The sequence below is a fragment of the Trifolium pratense genome, linkage group LG6 (genome assembly GCF_020283565.1).
Source record: "Trifolium pratense cultivar HEN17-A07 linkage group LG6, ARS_RC_1.1, whole genome shotgun sequence".
In the NCBI taxonomy this organism is placed as follows: Eukaryota; Viridiplantae; Streptophyta; class Magnoliopsida; order Fabales; family Fabaceae; genus Trifolium; species Trifolium pratense.
The window spans coordinates 11,142,288-11,161,130 of record NC_060064.1 but is presented as its reverse complement, the minus strand read 5'-3'; the positions used below and the strand labels follow the sequence as shown (position 1 = coordinate 11,161,130).

General features: G+C 29.7%; 1 long non-coding RNA gene across 1 annotated transcript; it reads left to right on the top strand.

Annotated features, from left to right (window-relative positions):
* Positions 1–12,983: 12,983 nt before the first annotated feature.
* LOC123890041 lies at positions 12,984–15,115 on the top strand. The gene is made up of 3 exons (XR_006802691.1): positions 12,984–13,428; positions 14,220–14,283; positions 14,958–15,115. It is a non-coding gene; the product is annotated as an uncharacterized LOC123890041 (long non-coding RNA).
* The last annotated feature ends 3,728 nt before the right edge of the window (positions 15,116–18,843 follow it).

Below are 18,843 nucleotides of genomic sequence, written 5' to 3'. Positions count from 1 at the left end.
ACCTGCTAGTGGATCGACTTGTCCTGGATCATCAACAATCACAATTCAACGCCTTATTTGACCCTAAAATCAAAACACGTATTCATAAGTCCTAAATACAACAGGCAAACATAAATAAAATATAAATATATAAATAAATATAAATCATATATGAAATGAATAGAACCAACTTTATTTAATCTAAAGTTCACTCAACAACAAAAATTACATACACCTAAAGCATGAAATGATAATAGCATGTATATATTCATAACTCATGATGAAAATCTGAATGAACTTACAGACATTATTACCTGCAAATAACCGATCAATCAACACCACAACTGATTTTCACCGCCACAGAACAGAGTCTTCCACTTCCACCATCACCGTCGCGGCATCAGGTATATCCACCACCACCATCATCTCTTTCAATGAACTGATAATTAGTTAGGGTTTCTGTGATTTAAGTAAGAACTATTACAACTCACCATGCATCTATTCAACTATATTCACTTTGATTTGGGGGGAAAGTAAGATTTTGGAAAGAGATGAAATATTGTAAATAAATTGTGATTTCCTTGTTAAGATCTTATTTAAGTGACGCAAGGTATCCACTGAGTGTATAACAGCTAGTGAGATGAAGATATTTTCATTTTCCCTTCCACCTGGAGATATTATCTAGTTCAAAGGGTTTTCTTTTGGCATTAATTTTAATTTAATTTAATTCTTTGGAAGAAAAACAAAACTCAAGCGTGGGAGGTAGTTTTGCACACGTTCCTGTTTTTTTTCTAGTTGGACTTCGTTACATGGCGGATTCTAGTGTGGGAGACTATAATAGGTCTCTCACCGATGAGTCATGTGATATGTGGACTGGATTGAATGTGTACATGAGATTATGATGTACTGTCAGTATTAAATTATTTTTTTTTTTGAAAAAAAGTTTTTGATATTTTTTCGGGAAAAAATTAGCGATTTTTTTCGGAAAAAAGTTCCCGATTTTTTAGGGAAAAAGTTTCGATTTCAGATAAATACAATTCCGGAGTTTTTCTGGAAAAAAAAGTTTCCGTTCTTTTTTCGGGAAAAAAGTTTTGGATTTTTTCCGAAAAAAAGATTTCGATTTTTCTGGAAAAAGTTCTGATGTTTTCCGGAAAAAAGTTCCCGATTTTTTGGGGAAAATAGTTTCGAAATGTTCATCGGAAAAAATTTTGCTGATACAAAAAAGAGTGAAAAAACAGAAAATATTTAAAACTTTTTTTCGAATGAAATATTAGAACTTTTCCATAAAAATATCGAAAACTTTTTTTCGGAAAATATCCGAAACGTTTTTCCGAATAAAATATCGGAACTTTATTCCCGAAAAAAGAATGGAAACTTTTTTGTTCAGACAAAACCTCTGGAATTGTTTTTATCTAAAATCGAAAATTTCCCCCCGAAAATCGGGAACTTTTTTCCGAAAAAAATCGAAAAGTTTTTCCCCAAAAAAGATCGAAAACTTTTTTCCGAAAAAATTGGAAACTTTTTTTTAAAAATAGAAAATAATATAATACTGACAGTACACCATAATATCACGTACACATTCAATCCGGTCCACAAAACACATGACTCATTGGTGAGAGACCTATCATGGTCTCCCACCCTAGAATCCGGTCCACAAATATTTGTTTCTTTATTATATCTGGCAAAGGACCTGAATAACCCTATATTAATGTAGCCGATGACTGATGATGATTTGAGCAAGTAGAGCATAATAACTCTTTTCTTAATTTATTTAATATAAGATTTCAAGTCTAGCTAGTTTCTTAAGCAAATAGGAAATCACAATTCAAAAGCAGATTCTGCAGATAGATACCCTTCTTAAGCATGACCTTTAAGAAAGTCTAGCTAGTTTCTTCATTTCACAGTATGTCTATACAACTGCTCTATGTTTCAGTTTATTACATTTTGGTATAAAAAAATTATTATATTATTATATTAATTACAATGATGTATGTAGCAGAAATAATCTTTCTTTAATACGGTAGCATTAATAAAATTAAAACTAATATTTGAACCCAAACAAAATTAAAACTAATATATGACCATGTATGTTTACGGGAGATTAGATCAGTTGGTAGCAATATCACATTATACTATTTGACAAAAAAAAATATATATGATTGTATATATGTTCAAATAAAAACTTATAGATAGATGTATATGTTCAAATAAACTTTGTTTTACTTTTTTATTTTTTGGATTATCACCATCAATATCTAGTTCATTGGACCGCTTAATCTGGTTCAGGGATCAGTTCTGATATCAAGTGATTCCAACTTTCTTCCGATCGTAGTTGCGGGGATCGAACTGTAGTTCTCCCTACTTTGTTTTAATTTTAGTCATGTATATGTTCAAATAAACTTTTTGCTTATTAAATTAAAAACTTATATGCGACCACCATGTTTAATTGTGTATGTTAGTTAAGTAAAAAAAAATAATTATGTGTGTATGTGTCAATGCTATTTGTGTTTTTCTAGGAAATAATATATATTCATTGTAATGATATATTTGTAGTAAAATCAAAATGTAATGAAAAAGTTCAATTCATAGAAAATTAACTTAATATAAAAATCTCAAAAAGCGTTTAATTAAAAATACTTTTATATATTTGTGATCCTTGTAATATACTCATCATTTTAGTCCCTCAATGTTTTTTCTTTTCAAAATGGTCCTTATAATTTTTTACATTTCATTTTGGTCCTCAAAAATTTGTTCCTGTCCTTAAATAAAATATTTATTTTTTATTTTAGTCCCTATAATTTATTTATTTGCATTTCAGTCCCTATGTGATTTAATTGAAGATAAAACATATTACAACCACTAAAATAAATTTAAAAAAAATGCATTTCAGTCTCTATATCATGCATAGCTTACAAAAAATTCCATTTAAAAAAACTTACAAAATTTTATTTTCATTAACTATCATTTTTACTTGTTCTAAGACTGGAATATAGCTTGATTGGAAAAGATTTCATACTTAAATAAAACACACACTCAAGTTTAAACCTATTAGTAGTAACATTACAAGTTAGGCCAGCTCAAGAAACTAACCTTCTCATAAATTTTAGTCCCTCAATGTTTTTTCTTTTCAAATTGGTCCTTATAATTTTTTACATTTCATTTTGGTCCTCAAAAATTTGTTCCTGTCCTTAAATAAAATAATTATTTTTCATTTTAGTCCCTATAATTTATTTATTTGCATTTCAGTCCCTATACGATTTAATTGAAGATAAAACATATTACAACCACTAAAATAAATTTTAAAAAAATGCATTTCAGGAAATAACACATGCATAGCTTACAAAAAATTCCATTTAAAAAAACTTACAAAATTTTATTTTCATTAACTATCACTTTTACTTGTTCTAAGACTGGAATAGAGCTTGATTGTAAAAGATTTCATACTTAAATAAAACACACTGAAGTTTAAACCTATTAGTAGTAACATTACAAGTTAGGCCAGCTCAAGAAACTAACCTTCTCATAAATCAGGTGATTCCCAATGAGCTATGTTGCCTGAAGTCAGTGGCGGAACAAGCCCGAAAAATTGGGGCGGGCCGCTACAAATATAAATTGAATATGCAAAAGAAATTACAAAAAAAAGACATATCATATTGAGAGTCTGTCTAGTATGGATATCTCAAAAATAGTCAAAAGGTGGATCATTAACATGTTTATTAAATAAATTTTAAAAATATATTATGAAATATATTTTATATCAAATGTGTAAACTTCATACTTTTTAATTAGTTTTTGTATTTATGTTTATAATATTATATGCATCTCTCTAACAAAAATTTAAATTTCTTTAATAAAAGATTGATCAAACATGAATTTTTATGCACAAACTCTATTTTAAATAAAAATTTGAGTACTTTTTTCTCCAAAAAAATATACTTAATTACTTCGACAAAATAAATTACACATTTTAAGACATCTATAAATTATTAAACAATAAAACATTAGAAGGGATGCTTAAAAAAATAAATTATAAAGTATATTTGAATCATTTGAATTCTGGGACGTAACAATTGCGGGGGTTTGAAACCCCCGCAAAATGCAAACCTGTTAAAGAATACTGGATTTTATGGTTTGAAACCCCCGCAAAACAAAATATAACAAACTACATAAACTATTCGCAAACACTCTTTTGTAAAAAAATAGTATATTTTACTCTTAAAAAATCAAAGACTTCGTATAAAAACAAATTCACACTAAAGAGATCTAAAATGCATTATATTTCTACACAATAAACTAATTGCAATTGTAAGATCATTAAAAATGTTTAAATTTAACTATAACTACTTCTAATATCACACTTATGCATTATGATTGATTGTGATTTGATGACCAACTAATTTTTTATGCTTATTGAGATGTTGGACTAAGACACCATTTGATCACCCTAAATTTTTACTACGAAAAAAATAAAATAAAAAAACCAGTTACTCACTTGATTTGTTTTTCTAACAACATAATTTTAGTGGTGTGCTAATAACTCAGTGTTGTAATTTACATTTTTTGTCCTATTTTTTAAACGAGTTAAACAGTGTGGACTAATTTAAAGTGTTGGAGTTCAAAATACAATCATCATGCCTAAAATAAGGGTTAAACAAGTCGGACCAACGGCCAGCTCATTTTACCACCCCTAACCACAATTAAACTCTAATTTAGCTTTTATTTTTCAAGAACAAGAATATATTTGACTAATTTAGTGTGATTACCTATGAAGTACGAACACCTTTATGATTAGGTGTGTCGCGGTTTCGGACACGTGTCGGTGTCTTACACTCGTATGACACTCTTTCGACATGTGTTGAACCGCTCAAATAGGTGCTCAATAAAAATTATTTTTTCCTGTACTCCGACATTTCTAAAGTTGACGTTCGACACCTGTAAGACACTCATGCAACACGTGTCGGACAAGTATCCTAAAAAAATTATTTTTCTTTCTCTTCTTAGAAACATAAGACATATCTACAAGGATTATAAATGTGTCGAAACAACAATACTGATCAAATAGAGATTAAAGAAATTACATTTTGATTGCAATATTTTCAGCTTTTTCGATAGTAGACGGATAAATAAATGTTAAATATTAATCTTGTTTTAAAATTTTTTCTTAATGAAATAACTTGCTCAACTTTTTTTTTTTTGGTTTTCACCATAGTTTAATTTGGTTCAGGGATCAGTTCTGACATCAAGTGGTTCCAGCCCCCTCCCGATGACAGTTGCGGGGGATCGAACCGTGGTCCTCACTACCAAGTTCAGTGTCAAATTACCACTAACCAACTAACGATTGGTTAACTTTGATGCATATGTATATATTTTGATTCTCGATTTAGATTTTTTTATAAATATGTAGCAGTGTCGGTGTCCTATATTTTTACATTAGTAGTATAGACGTGTCCGTATTGTGTCTGTGTCAAAGTTTTTGCTTCATAGGTTATTACTTTCTTTCTCCATCTCTGATAGAAAAATTTATAGGTGATTACTCTAAGAGAATGAAATAATGACAAGCTGGAGAGCCAACTTTAATTTTTCTTTTGTTAGAGAATTATTCATTTCTCCCCGGAGACGAGGGGTGGTTTTGACGTCATTTTTTTAATCTTAAATCACCAAACTTCAATGTTTCTTCCCATCAGAGACGAGGGGTGGTTTTCACATATATTTGAGATATATTATTTCCTGTTTGTGTCGCTTAAATGCGGCGTCGTTTTGTTCGTTGTCTTGTTCGACTTTTTTTATTGTTCCGTCTTAATACGGTGTTTGTTTGTATCGAAAAATAAGCTTCAACTCATTACGGTGTCAAATGATGTATTACAAATTGAGAGACATAGGTACTATAACTCAAGCAAGGGGTTTATGGCAACTATCACTAAGGTTGATTTTCTAAGTATTTTTTTTCTTCTGAAGTTGAATGACATCAAAGATTATGAATTTCAAATTATTATTCTTTTTCGATCATACGTAAAAGAATTTAGTCTGAATATTTAGATTTAAATTTTAGTTTGTTAGTGTTATATTGCCAATTGAAAATTTTATATGTATATTAAACTATCTTTATTTTTGGCAGTGTTGCTATTTTAGTATTTGAATGAATTAAATTTATTTTAATTTTTGTAGTAAAAAGTAATGACATAATGACAAAATTACTCTTCGAACCTAGATCACCGTAAAGTTAACTATCAAAATTTTAGCCAGTAACAAACCTGCTGCTGCTAGCTAGTGGATCGACTTGTCCCAGATCATCATAATTCAATGCCATATTTGACCCTGTAAAGCAAAACACGTATAGATAGATAAGTACTAAATACAACACCAAAAATAAATAAATAAATAATTAAATAATTGTCAAAAAAATAAATAATTAAATAAATCAAAGTAGATATTATTTAATCTAAAGTTCATTCAACAAAAAAAAATACATCTACGTTTTGATTAAACTCAACGAAACTGCAATGATAGTTATAACTCAGGATATTTCACCATCAGGATAAGTTTCGTAGAAAAATAAAAAATAAAAAAAAACAGAAATCACTCCTACTCATCATGAAAATCAGCGCGGTGTAGAATAGATCAAGAATAACGTACGGTGGAAATAGTTCCGGAACCGCAAATAATCAATTTGAGATCACAAAAGTCAAAACCATCGTCATAATCTGATTTTAACCGTCACAAGACCGAGTTCTCACTGTCGTTGCATCAGGTATATCCGCCACCACCATTAGTTAGGGTTTCTGATTTGTGCATCTTTCATTTTTCACCTTGCTTCTATGGTTTCTGACTTGGGGGAAATAAGATTTCAGAAAGAGATGAAAAATTTGTTTTGAAATTGTGATTTCCTTGCTGGGAGAGATGGATTCATAGGGTGATGGTAGAAACTGAGTGCAGAAGTGTGCTAGAATGATATTTTTTTTAAGCACGTTGAGCTGAAGATATTTTGTTTTTTGAGAAAAAATAGAAGATATTTTCGTTTTTTCCTCCAGCTGTATATATATATATATATATATATATATATATATATATATATATATATATATATATATATATATATATATATATATATATATATATATATATATATATATATATATATTATTTTTTTTGGTAAAAGCTGTATATAATTATTATAATATAAAGTATTTAGTTCAAAGGGGTTTTGGCATTCTTTTCAATATTTTTAGTGTTGTAGTTGTATGTATAATACACTAAATTTTATTTTATAGTCCTCATTTTTTTTATTGCAAACTGGTCCTGATATATATTTTTTAATTTAATTTTTTAAAATACTTTATAGAGAGCACATCAAAATAACAACAAAAAGTCTTAGAGTGTGTTTGGATGAAGTAATTAAAAATTTTAGGGATTTGAAATGCCAAACAATTTTTATTTTTGTGTTTACAATGGAGTTGAAGATTGAATTCAGACCTCTAACATACTAATCCAATCCCTCACCAATAGATTAAATCTAGTGACTTAAATGTCAAGCAATTTAGATGATTGTATTTAAATTACATTCATTTTAAAATGTGTGTTTGGATAGAATAACAAAAAATTTCATTGTGAACATTTTGGGCCACTTTTATAAATTTGAAAAATAGGAACCAATTTGCAATTTTAAAAAATTTAAAGAACAAATGTGAAAATTTTTAGGGACCTATTTGCAATTTTTACAAAAAATTTAGGGCTCAATTTGAAAATTTTAAAACATATGGGAGGAAGGAATTTCAAATTCCTAACTTTTTGGTGTCATTTCAAATTCCTTAAATTTAATTTGAACAAAATACTTCATAAATTCTCATCATTTTAAAAAAAATTCAAATTAATCATCCAATCAAGGAAATTTTGAGGAAAGAATTTGAATTTCCAAAAAACATTATTTTACTTCAAAACATTTCCTCAAAATATTACTTTACCTCAAAAAGTCAATAATTCTATCAAATTTGACTCATTTTAATTCTTCTACGAATTAAGTAGAGACTAAATTGTTTAATACATGTTTTGAGAAATACATAATCCCTAAATCTATTTAAGAGTGTCATACAAAGTCAATGACTACTTTGTATACATATTTTTAAATATTTTATTATAAATAAATTATGCAACTTTCGTTAAATAAATTTTTTTTCTAATACATACTACTTGCGTTAATTTCTCTCTAGTACTAGTTTAAAGACTTGTGCATTTTATTCGATATTTAAGTTTGTCATTATATTATAGTATATCATTTATTTAGATTAAAATATTTAAAAATTTGTTATATAATATTGTTAAAATAAAAGTGAAACTATTGTGCCAATTTTTTATGTATCTGCCACAAACAATAGTCCCGTGTACATTTTTTAATAAAAAATTGGAAATTTGATTATTAATATTTAGGATAATTTAGTAAATTTGATAGTAATTAACTTTATTATATTATTATTAATACTCCATAGTTAATAGTATATTGTTTATTATTTTTTTTATGAAAATTATTGTTTATGTTTCTATTTATATATTCCTAATTTTATGTATATCTGTCTTATTTTTGCTATAATTTTTTTATTGACTACTATATATTTTTCTTTTTCTTTCAATAGATTATTGAGTTGATCCGACAAAAAAAACATTATTGAGTTGATGATATTAATATGTTTTGTTGCTATTTTTATGAGTATAGATTGTTCTGTTTTCTTCCAATCTATGAGTCCGTTTAGCCCAGTTTTTTTTAGAGTTTTTGCAAACAGCTTATGCAATATAAATTAGGTTTTATGCAAATTTATAAGTTCACACTAGTGAAAATTGTAATTTTATAAGTTATTTTATCATAAACTACCTTGACAAACTTATAATAATATATAAAAATTGCATAACTTATTTGCATAAACTCTAAAAAAAGTTGGGTCAAACGAGTCTTATAATCTGTTGTTTCTATGTTTAAGCATATCATCTTTTTTTTTTTTTTGTATTTATCTTATATTCTTTCTATATATTTTTTTATTTTTTGTTAGTGAAATTACAATGCAGGTGTTGGGCATAAATTTAGCGTAAACAACACGCTATAAAAATTGCAATGTGGTTAAAAGTAACAAAGATAAACTAGTAATTTTGTTGTTAATCGATTTTAATATATTAGTACTATAAAAATTATAACGTGGTTAAAAGTAATAAGGATAAACTAGTAATTTTGTTGGTAATCGATTTTAATATATTAGTAATAGATACTACTTTTTGTCCTTAATTTAAGAAAGAATTCACTCTGTGGATATATTAAAAAATTGATGTATCTAGTCTATGATATGGTCTAGATACACCAATCTTTCAATGTATCTAAAAAGTTAACTTTTTCTTATATTAATTTAAGATGAATTACTTTGTCGATATATTAAAAAATTGATGTATCAATATATCAATGTATCTAAAAAGTCAATTTTTTCTTAATTAGGTCTACGAGTGTCTTTTTATTCCGTCACATTTGTCCTTGAAGGTGTGTACTTAGGTCCGCAAATGTCTCTTTAAATAGTCATTTTGATCCTTAAATCTGTTTTTAGGTAGTTAATATGACCAATATGTTTTGCCCTTGAATCATCTCGAACATATTGGTCTCTACTAAAATTGTGGTTTGTCCTATAGTAATTACTCTACGATAATAGGACAAAACAGATCTTCGACCGACATGAGGGGTGCAAACTTAACTATCAAACTTTTAGCTAGTAAAATATACCTGCTAGTGGATCGACTTGTCCTGGATCATCAACAATCACAATTCAACGCCTTATTTGACCCTAAAATCAAAACACGTATTCATAAGTCCTAAATACAACAGGCAAACATAAATAAAATATAAATATATAAATAAATATAAATCATATATGAAATGAATAGAACCAACTTTATTTAATCTAAAGTTCACTCAACAACAAAAATTACATACACCTAAAGCATGAAATGATAATAGCATGTATATATTCATAACTCATGATGAAAATCTGAAAGAACTTACAGACATTATTACCTGCAAATAACCGATCAATCAACACCACAACTGATTTTCACCGCCACAGAACAGAGTCTTCCACTTCCACCATCACCGTCGCGGCATCAGGTATATCCACCACCATCATCTCTTTCAATGAACTGATAATTAGTTAGGGTTTCTGTGATTTAAGTAAGAACTATTACAACTCACCATGCATCTATTCAACTATATTCACTTTGATTTGGGGGGAAAGTAAGATTTTGGAAAGAGATGAAATATTGTAAATAAATTGTGATTTCCTTGTTAAGATCTTATTTAAGTGACGCAAGGTATCCACTGAGTGTATAACAGTGAGATGAAGATATTTTCATTTTCCCTTCCACCTGGAGATATTATCTAGTTCAAAGGGTTTTCTTTTGGCATTAATTTTAATTTAATTTAATTCTTTGGAAGAAAAACAAAACTCAAGCGTGGGAAGTAGTTTTGCACACGTTCCTGTTTTTCTTCTAGTTGGACTTCGTTACATGGCGGATTCTAGTGTGGGAGACCATAATAGGTCTCTCACCGATGAGTCATGTGATATGTGGACTGGATTGAATGTGTACATGATATTATAATGTACTGTCAGTATTAATTTTTTTTTTTTTTGAAAAAAAAGTTTTTGATATTTTTTCGGGAAAAAATTAGCGATTTTTTTCGGAAAAAAGTTCCCGATTTTTTAGGGAAAAAGTTTCGATTTCAGATAAATACAATTCCGGAGTTTTTCTGGAAAAAAAAGTTTCCGTTCTTTTTTCGGGAAAAAAGTTTTAGATTTTTTCCGAAAAAAAGATTTCGATTTTTCTGGAAAAAGTTCTGATGTTTTCCGGAAAAAAGTTCCCGATTTTTTGGGGAAAATAGTTTCGAAATGTTCATCTGAAAAAATTTTGCTGATACAAAAAAGAGTGAAAAAATAGAAAATATTTAAAACTTTTTTTCAAATGAAATATTAGAACTTTTCCAGAAAAATATCGAAAACTTTTTTTCGGAAAATATCCGAAACTTTTTTCCGAATAAAATATCGGAACTTTATTCCCGAAAAAAGAATGGAAACTTTTTTGTTCAGACAAAACCTCTGGAATTGTTTTTATCTAAAATCGAAAATTTCCCCCCGAAAATCGGGAACTTTTTTCCGAAAAAAAAAATAAAAAAATTTTTCCCCAAAAAAGATCGAAAACTTTTTTCCGAAAAAAAATCGAAAATTTTTTCCCCAAAAAAGTTCTTTTTTCCGAAAAAATTGGAAACTTTTTTTTAAAAATAGAAAATAATATAATACTGACAGTACACCATAATATCACGTACACATTCAACCCGGTCCACAAAACACATGACTCATTGGTGAGAGACCTATCATGGTCTCCCACCCTAGAATCCCCCTCGTTACATTACATATATATAGCAACTAGTTGTGTTTGTTTCTTTATTATATCTGGCAAAGGACCTGAATAACCCTATATTAATGTAGCCAATGACTGATGATGATTTGAGCAAGTAGAGCATAATAACTCTTTTCTTGATTTATTTAATATAAGATTTCAAGTCTAGCTAGTTTCTTAAGCAAATAGGAAATCACAATTCAAAAGCAGATTCTGCAGATAGATACCCTTCTTAAGCATGACCTTTAAGAAAGTCTAGCTAGTTTCTTCATTTCACAGTATGTATATACAACTGCTCTATGTTTCAGTTTATTACATTTTGGTATAAAAAAATTATTATATTAATTACAATGATGTATGTAGCAGAAATAATCTTTCTTTAATACGGTAGCAGTAATAAAATTAAAACTAATATTTGAACCCAAACAAAATTAAAACTAATATATGACCATGTATGTTTACGGGAGATTAGTTCAGTTGGTAGCAATATCACATTATACTATTTGACAAAAAAAATATATATGATTGTATATATGTTCAAATAAAAACTTATATGATTGTATATATGTTCAAATAAACTTTGTTTTAATTTTTTATTTTTTGGATTATCACCATCAATATCTAGTTCATTGGACCGCTTAATCTGGTTCAGGGATCAGTTCTGATATCAAGTGATTCCAACTTTCTTCCGATCGCAGTTGCGGGGATCGAACTGTAGTTCTCCCTACTTTGTTTTAATTTTAGTCATGTATATGTTCAAATAAACTTTTTGCTTATTAAATTAAAAACTTATATGCGACCACCATGTTTAATTGTGTATGTTAGTTAAGTAAAAAAAAATAATTATGTGTGTATGTGTCAATGCTATTTGTGTTTTTCTAGGAAATAATATATATTCATTGTAATGATATATTTGTAGTAAAATCAAAATGTAATGAAAAAGTTCAATTCATAGAAAATTAACTTAATATAAAAATCTCAAAAAGCGTTTAATTAAAAATACTTTTATATATTTGTGATCCTTGTAATATACTCATCATTTTAGTCCCTCAATGTTTTTTCTTTTCAAAATGGTCCTTATAATTTTTTACATTTCATTTTGGTCCTCAAAAATTTGTTCCTGTCCTTAAATAAAATATTTATTTTTTATTTTAGTCCCTATAATTTATTTATTTGCATTTCAGTCCCTATGTGATTTAATTGAAGATAAAACATATTACAACCACTAAAATAAATTTAAAAAAAATGCATTTCAGTCTCTATATCATGCATAGCTTACAAAAAATTCCATTTAAAAAAACTTACAAAATTTTATTTTCATTAACTATCATTTTTACTTGTTCTAAGACTGGAATATAGCTTGATTGGAAAAGATTTCATACTTAAATAAAACACACACTCAAGTTTAAACCTATTAGTAGTAACATCTATAATCTATAATATGTAATAAGCCAGACATATTTCCCTTTCTCTCTCCTCTCTACATTCAACCTCATTCCTCACATTTAATGTTGGCCTCTTTCTCTTTCTTCACAAATGCTGGCCTCTCAGCAACTCTACTCTCTCCTTATTAAAAGTCCAATCTTCATTTAACCATTAATGTCATTATTTCATTTGCTCCTTATTAAAAGTCCAGTCTTTTCTCCCTTATTCTCGGTGCAAAATTTAATGCTAAAATAAAAGTCCTTTACTTTGAATTTGTTCTTTCAATTTGACTCAAGAAGTTTACAAAAACCCTAGCCGTCTCACTCCTCACAGTGGTGTCGTTATCATCCTTTCTCAAATCACCTCCCTCTCGCCATCCTTCGTCTTACACTATCTTCATCCCCAAATAATCGTATACTTCACATTGCAACGCCACATTACGCCTCTTTGCTCGACCACACCACCTCTCTCTCTCTGCTCGGCCGTATCAAATCAAAATCGTCGGAAAAGTCAGTCTCCGCCACCACCACAAAAAATTTCTCTATCTCCTTCTCCCTTTTCTCTATCAAAATCGCCGGAAAAGTCAGTCTTCGCCACCACCACAGAAAGGTACAATTTTTTTAAATCTATAATTTTTCTAGGTTTTAGTTTTCTGGAAAATTTTGATTTGGGAAATTTTGATTTGTTTATTTGATTGATTGATCGTATAAATACAGATACTCAATCCTTCTTATTGTGTTTTCATGTTGAGTTAGAAATTTTATATCATGGAGTATTTATTGATCCCAAATTACCAGCATGATCTCTTTACATGTCTTCTTTAGTTTTCTCAACTAAAATTACCGATTGCTAGATTGGATTGTCATCATGGTTTTAAATTGTGGTTTTTAGCTACGGTTATGCTGCAAACCTTTAGTTTGCAGCTGCAATTATGGCTGCAACTTAAAACCATGATTGTTAATTGTTTTGTTGATGAATTTTGTTAAATGAATGTGTTCGGGTATGGCGCCAGAAAGTAGGAGGGCGGTTTATCGTGACACTGCGAAAACCTTAGCTTCATTACATTCTGCTAATGTGGATTCCGTTGGTTTGGGAAATTTCGGACGACATAATGATTATTGCAAAAGACAAGGAATAGTGAAAGTGCATTCATGAAAAACATAACAGAAGAATACTTTTGGTGTGAGTGTTATATAATTGGAATTCTCCATTGTTAATGGCTTTCATTTTGCTATTGCGATTACTATTTGATTTTGTTTTGATGAAGTGTGAAATCACATGATTCCTGCCTTTCTTTTTTTCTATTCTTTTGTGTGTTTGATTTCTCCAATAGTTTTTATTCCTTCTACTGCAATGTTTTTTTATTGTTGCTACTGTAATTTTGATTTTGCCTTTCACAGAAATTGAGTTATAAAAGCTAGCATCTGGAGTTTACCCTTACTATGAAGGAAAAGAGTATAATTGGTATGTTTGCATCATACTCTTTTGTTCAAGTTTCCTACATTGCAACACACATAGTGAATGCATTAATGAATACTTTAAAAAATTGCAACTTTCAATAGTGCAATAACTGTATGTGCACTAAGAGATTACTCGCGCAATGGGCTGCTCACCGGTGATGCTCTAACATCAACGGCCAATAAGTTGTTTTGCAGCAAGGATCGAGAACTTGCCATTGCTTCCTTTTTCGAAAACTCTTTTCCAAAATGACGATCACACATTGTGTTTGAATTTTTGTTCTTTGCTTCTCCTGTACCTATTGTTATTGAGAGATAGCTTAATAATATTTGCCTATTCAAAAAAAAAAAAAAACATTGTGTTTGAATGATGCTTTTTTTTCCTTATCCGCTTCACTCTTTTTGTTCGTCAATAACGACTCATCTCCCTTTGACCACTGTTCATCCCTGCAAATCGAAGGAGGAGGATTATTTCTGCCGTTTAATTTAATGGGTATATATAGCCTTTCCGTTATGTTAACTGCTTAATGAAGGACTCCTTTGATTTTATTATATTTTTTGATATTTTTTATCACATTCACTGCTTGATAAATGACTCCTTTGATTTATTTATTTTTTTATTTTTTCTTTCATTTTTCTTATGCTTAAATGTGACTCCATGCTCAAAAATCGATCATGCAGGTTTATACAGGAATGTAATTAAATTGAACACTTTTGTAGCACAAACAAAAGCTTAAATGTGACACCATTTTTCTTGGTGCAATTTCACATCAAACACTTTTGTAGCACAAGCAAAAGCTAAATATAATACAAAACAAGGTGTAGTCATGGCTAAAAAAAGGTATATACTAGATCTAATTTTTTTATTCCATTTTCACATGCTTGCTATACAACATTGTCTTTTCTATTTTGATTATTTATGCCAAGTAAAGATTATTGGTTTATAATGCTTTATATATGATAGACTATTGTGCCTTGCCATTTATAAGGCTTTTTTTTAAGCAAAAGAAGTTGGTAGCAGCAAGCTAACCAACCCAAAATATATAGATAATAAGAAAAAGAGAACAACAAAACAAGATAGACGGGACAAAAACTAAAACTCCACCAAACACAATATCTAAACTATGGTAGCATATGAAATGATTCCCAATATGTTTGCTGCTTAGTTTGTGGCAAGGAAAAACTCAAAACTATGGTAGCATGACTAACTAGAACTTTTTTGGTAATTTGCTCTTTTACTTTTCAGATACTACAATTAGTTACAGTCTTTGAAACTTAGATGGTGTGATAGAGTTGCTGATGTTGGACTTCGAGTGATCAGTTTAGCATAAGAATATGTTAGTTCTGAGAGATTACCAAATAACATAAAAATGCCAGAAAATTGTATTTACACATTCAATGGTCAATGAAGATGTTTAGCATGTTATCTTTGAAGAGAAAAAAAAAACAAGTGAGAAGACACTTTTTAAAGGTCGCTTTTTAATGAGATGCCTATATGAAAGAGGAATATGAATTTTGGATAATCTTGCAGATGATGGTGTGAATTGGTAAGGCAAACATGAGCCCCTGCCTGAGGTCTCTCGGACTATACTTCTGCACAAACATTGTAGACAAGGAAATAATTGTTTTTTATTGTTTAATTGGTAATAATTGTTACTTTTCAAAAAAAATAAAATTGTTTTAGGTTCTTTTTTGTGTTGGATGAACAATTGATACTGAAACAGGTAGAGCTTTTTAAGAATAATATTGTTTGTGCATATTTTCTTAATTATTTTTGTTCTTTAGTGTATTAACGACACATATTTGAGCTGCAAACTTCTCTATCATTATAGTCCCATAAGATTTTAATCATAACTTGAAAGGCAACAAACCAGATGTTAGAGGAAGCTTCTGCTATGTTGTTTGTTATATGATAACATATGTTTATTGAGCTTATTCATTTGCAATACATATGTTTATTGAGTTCGTTCATTATGAGTGTATTTTCATTGCATTTGGTCTTATGATCGTGTTGCCTGATGTTGGGCTATTAATTAATTACCATCATAATTTTCATTTTCATGTTTATACAATTGCAATTCTAGGTTCTATAAATACCTTAAATTTTCATTTTCAGATTTTACTGTTATTGTTTCTCAAGTTCAATGCAAAGGGCTTGCCGATGTTATTTGAAGGTGTGAAAACACAAGAAGGGGGGGGTTGAATTGTGTTTTAGCTAAGTTAAAACTTTTTCAAGTTCTTAACTCAACTATGTTCGCAGCGGATAAATAACACAAATAATAATAAGAGAGAGAGAGAAAAACACACAAGCAGTTTATACTGGTTCCTCTCACAAAACGAGAGTAGTCCAGTCCCCTTGCACTTCCAAGGGAGTTCACTATAATCACACAAGATTACACCTGCTCAAGCACACAAGCAAGAGACTTCACAACTATGCTCAAGCACACAAGCTTAAGACTTCACACTTAAACACACAAGTTTAAGTCTCACACTTAAGCACACAAGCTTAAGTTACACACGTAACAATAAAGTATATAAAAATATACAAGTGCTCTTAGATGAACCTAAAGAGAGCAAATACAAGTATTACAGAGTATTTGGCTAAAGTGCAAAAACACTTGAGAGAGGTTCAGAGCTTGTATATCAGAGAGTTCAGAGTTTGTTCAGCGCACGTTCAATTCTTAATAATTCATTTATTGTATTTGCAGCTGATCCTTCAAGTATATATACCACTAGAAAAGAGTCGTTGCAAAGGAGCCGTTGGAGTTGATAACCTTTTGTCTTCAAGCAGTCTGTCTTGATGCAGTTTGGTTGTATCCAAAACTAAGAAAGAGTTTCAGTTACTTTGACTACTGCAGAGTGGACTTTCCTTATTCAGCTAACAAAACTGAAGACCCACGTTCTCAAGTTAGTACAGACAGAACAGAGATAGCTGAACTGATCAGGCTTGAAAGGTCCTTTTCTCCATTGGTAGAAGAGTTGACTAGCAAAGGGAATCTTCACAACTTTCAAAGAGATCTTCAGAGTTTGATGAAGCTTGTAGACAGACAGGAACTTCTGAAGTCTTCATCCTCTGAGCGTTGTAACCTCTGAAGTCCAACATCTTCTGAGCGCTTGTGAACTTCTGAATTCACATCCTCTGAACTTCACTCAGGACTTAAATGATGCTTATATCTGCGCACTTAAAATAAATTTTTAGTCCTTCCAATTGTTTATTAATACTTTGTTATCATCAAAACCTTTATAGATTTAGGGGCAAACATTTTTAAATCAATTTTGTTCCAACAATCTCCCCCTTTTTGATGATGACAAACATAAGTATTAATTGACAATTGTTGTTAAATTAACTTATCATGTTTCTCTTAGGTTTATGAGGTTTGCAAGCTCCCCCTAAGATTGATACTCCATAAAGTCTGAACTTTATGTTTTATCCATGATATTTTAATTTAGTATAAGATTAAGATGTTTTGAAATAAAACAAATTTCATATCTTTCTTCAGAGTGAGAGGTTTGCAAGCTCTCCCCCTAAGTCTCATAAGGCTAAGTTAAAATTGCACTCTTAACTTATCCTTACTTATGAAATTTATTTCAGTTTCAACTAACTTAGTCTCCTCCTTGAAATACGTAAAACAACTTAAAAGTAACAACTTTTAATATAACAGATAAAAGCGAGATAAAAGGCGTGGTTTCAGTTTTGGAACATATCAATTAATGCGTAACTACTCCCCCTTTTGTCATTATCAAAAAGTAAAACAAAGTTATAAAACCAAGACAGTCAAAGAAGAGAGAGTGGTTGTTACAAAGGTGAATTAATTGTAAAAACAAAAACCAACGCGCTCAAGGGTTTATAAAAAGGAGCAATTTAGCATGCCTGCTTCACGTAAAATCAAGAAGAAACAAGTGAAGCAAGAGAAAGTAGGAATAATGAAAAGATTCAGTTTACGCATCGCGGAGTTTAAGAGAAAGAAGAACGAAGAGAAACGCGAAGACGAAGAGAAAGATAAAAAAGACAACAAGAAACCACAAGATGCTGAGATAATAATCATCTCATCAGACTCTGAAGCTGAGGAGAATGAAGATGATGCTGACTATGTGGAGTTCTTGGCTAGCTATGTTCCAGAAGAGGAACAAGAAGAAGAAGAACAAGAGCAAAACCCAGATCCCATTGAAATATCATCAGAGGATGCTGAGGAGAAATCAGAGATTTCTTCTGAGTTTTATCCATCTGATTAGGATTAGGTTGTCTTTTTCTTTTTCTTTTTACCAATGTACTCTACATTATCAGATCATTAATAAAAATTTTCGTTTTTAAAAGCATCTGGTGTTCTTGTGTTCTTATTTATCAAGAAAATATAGATATCAAGTGGACATAAATTAATTAATCAAGCAAAACATAACCAAAAGTGTTCAGAAGGTAAACAAGGAAATAAACAAGACAAAATAAGTAAGCAAAACATATGAAGAAAATGTGCATAGAATCCTAGGGTTTCTTAAGAAGGGCTAAGAGTTGGTCAAATTTGTCATTCAAGGATCCCACATTGGAAACTAAACCATCCACCTTGGTTTC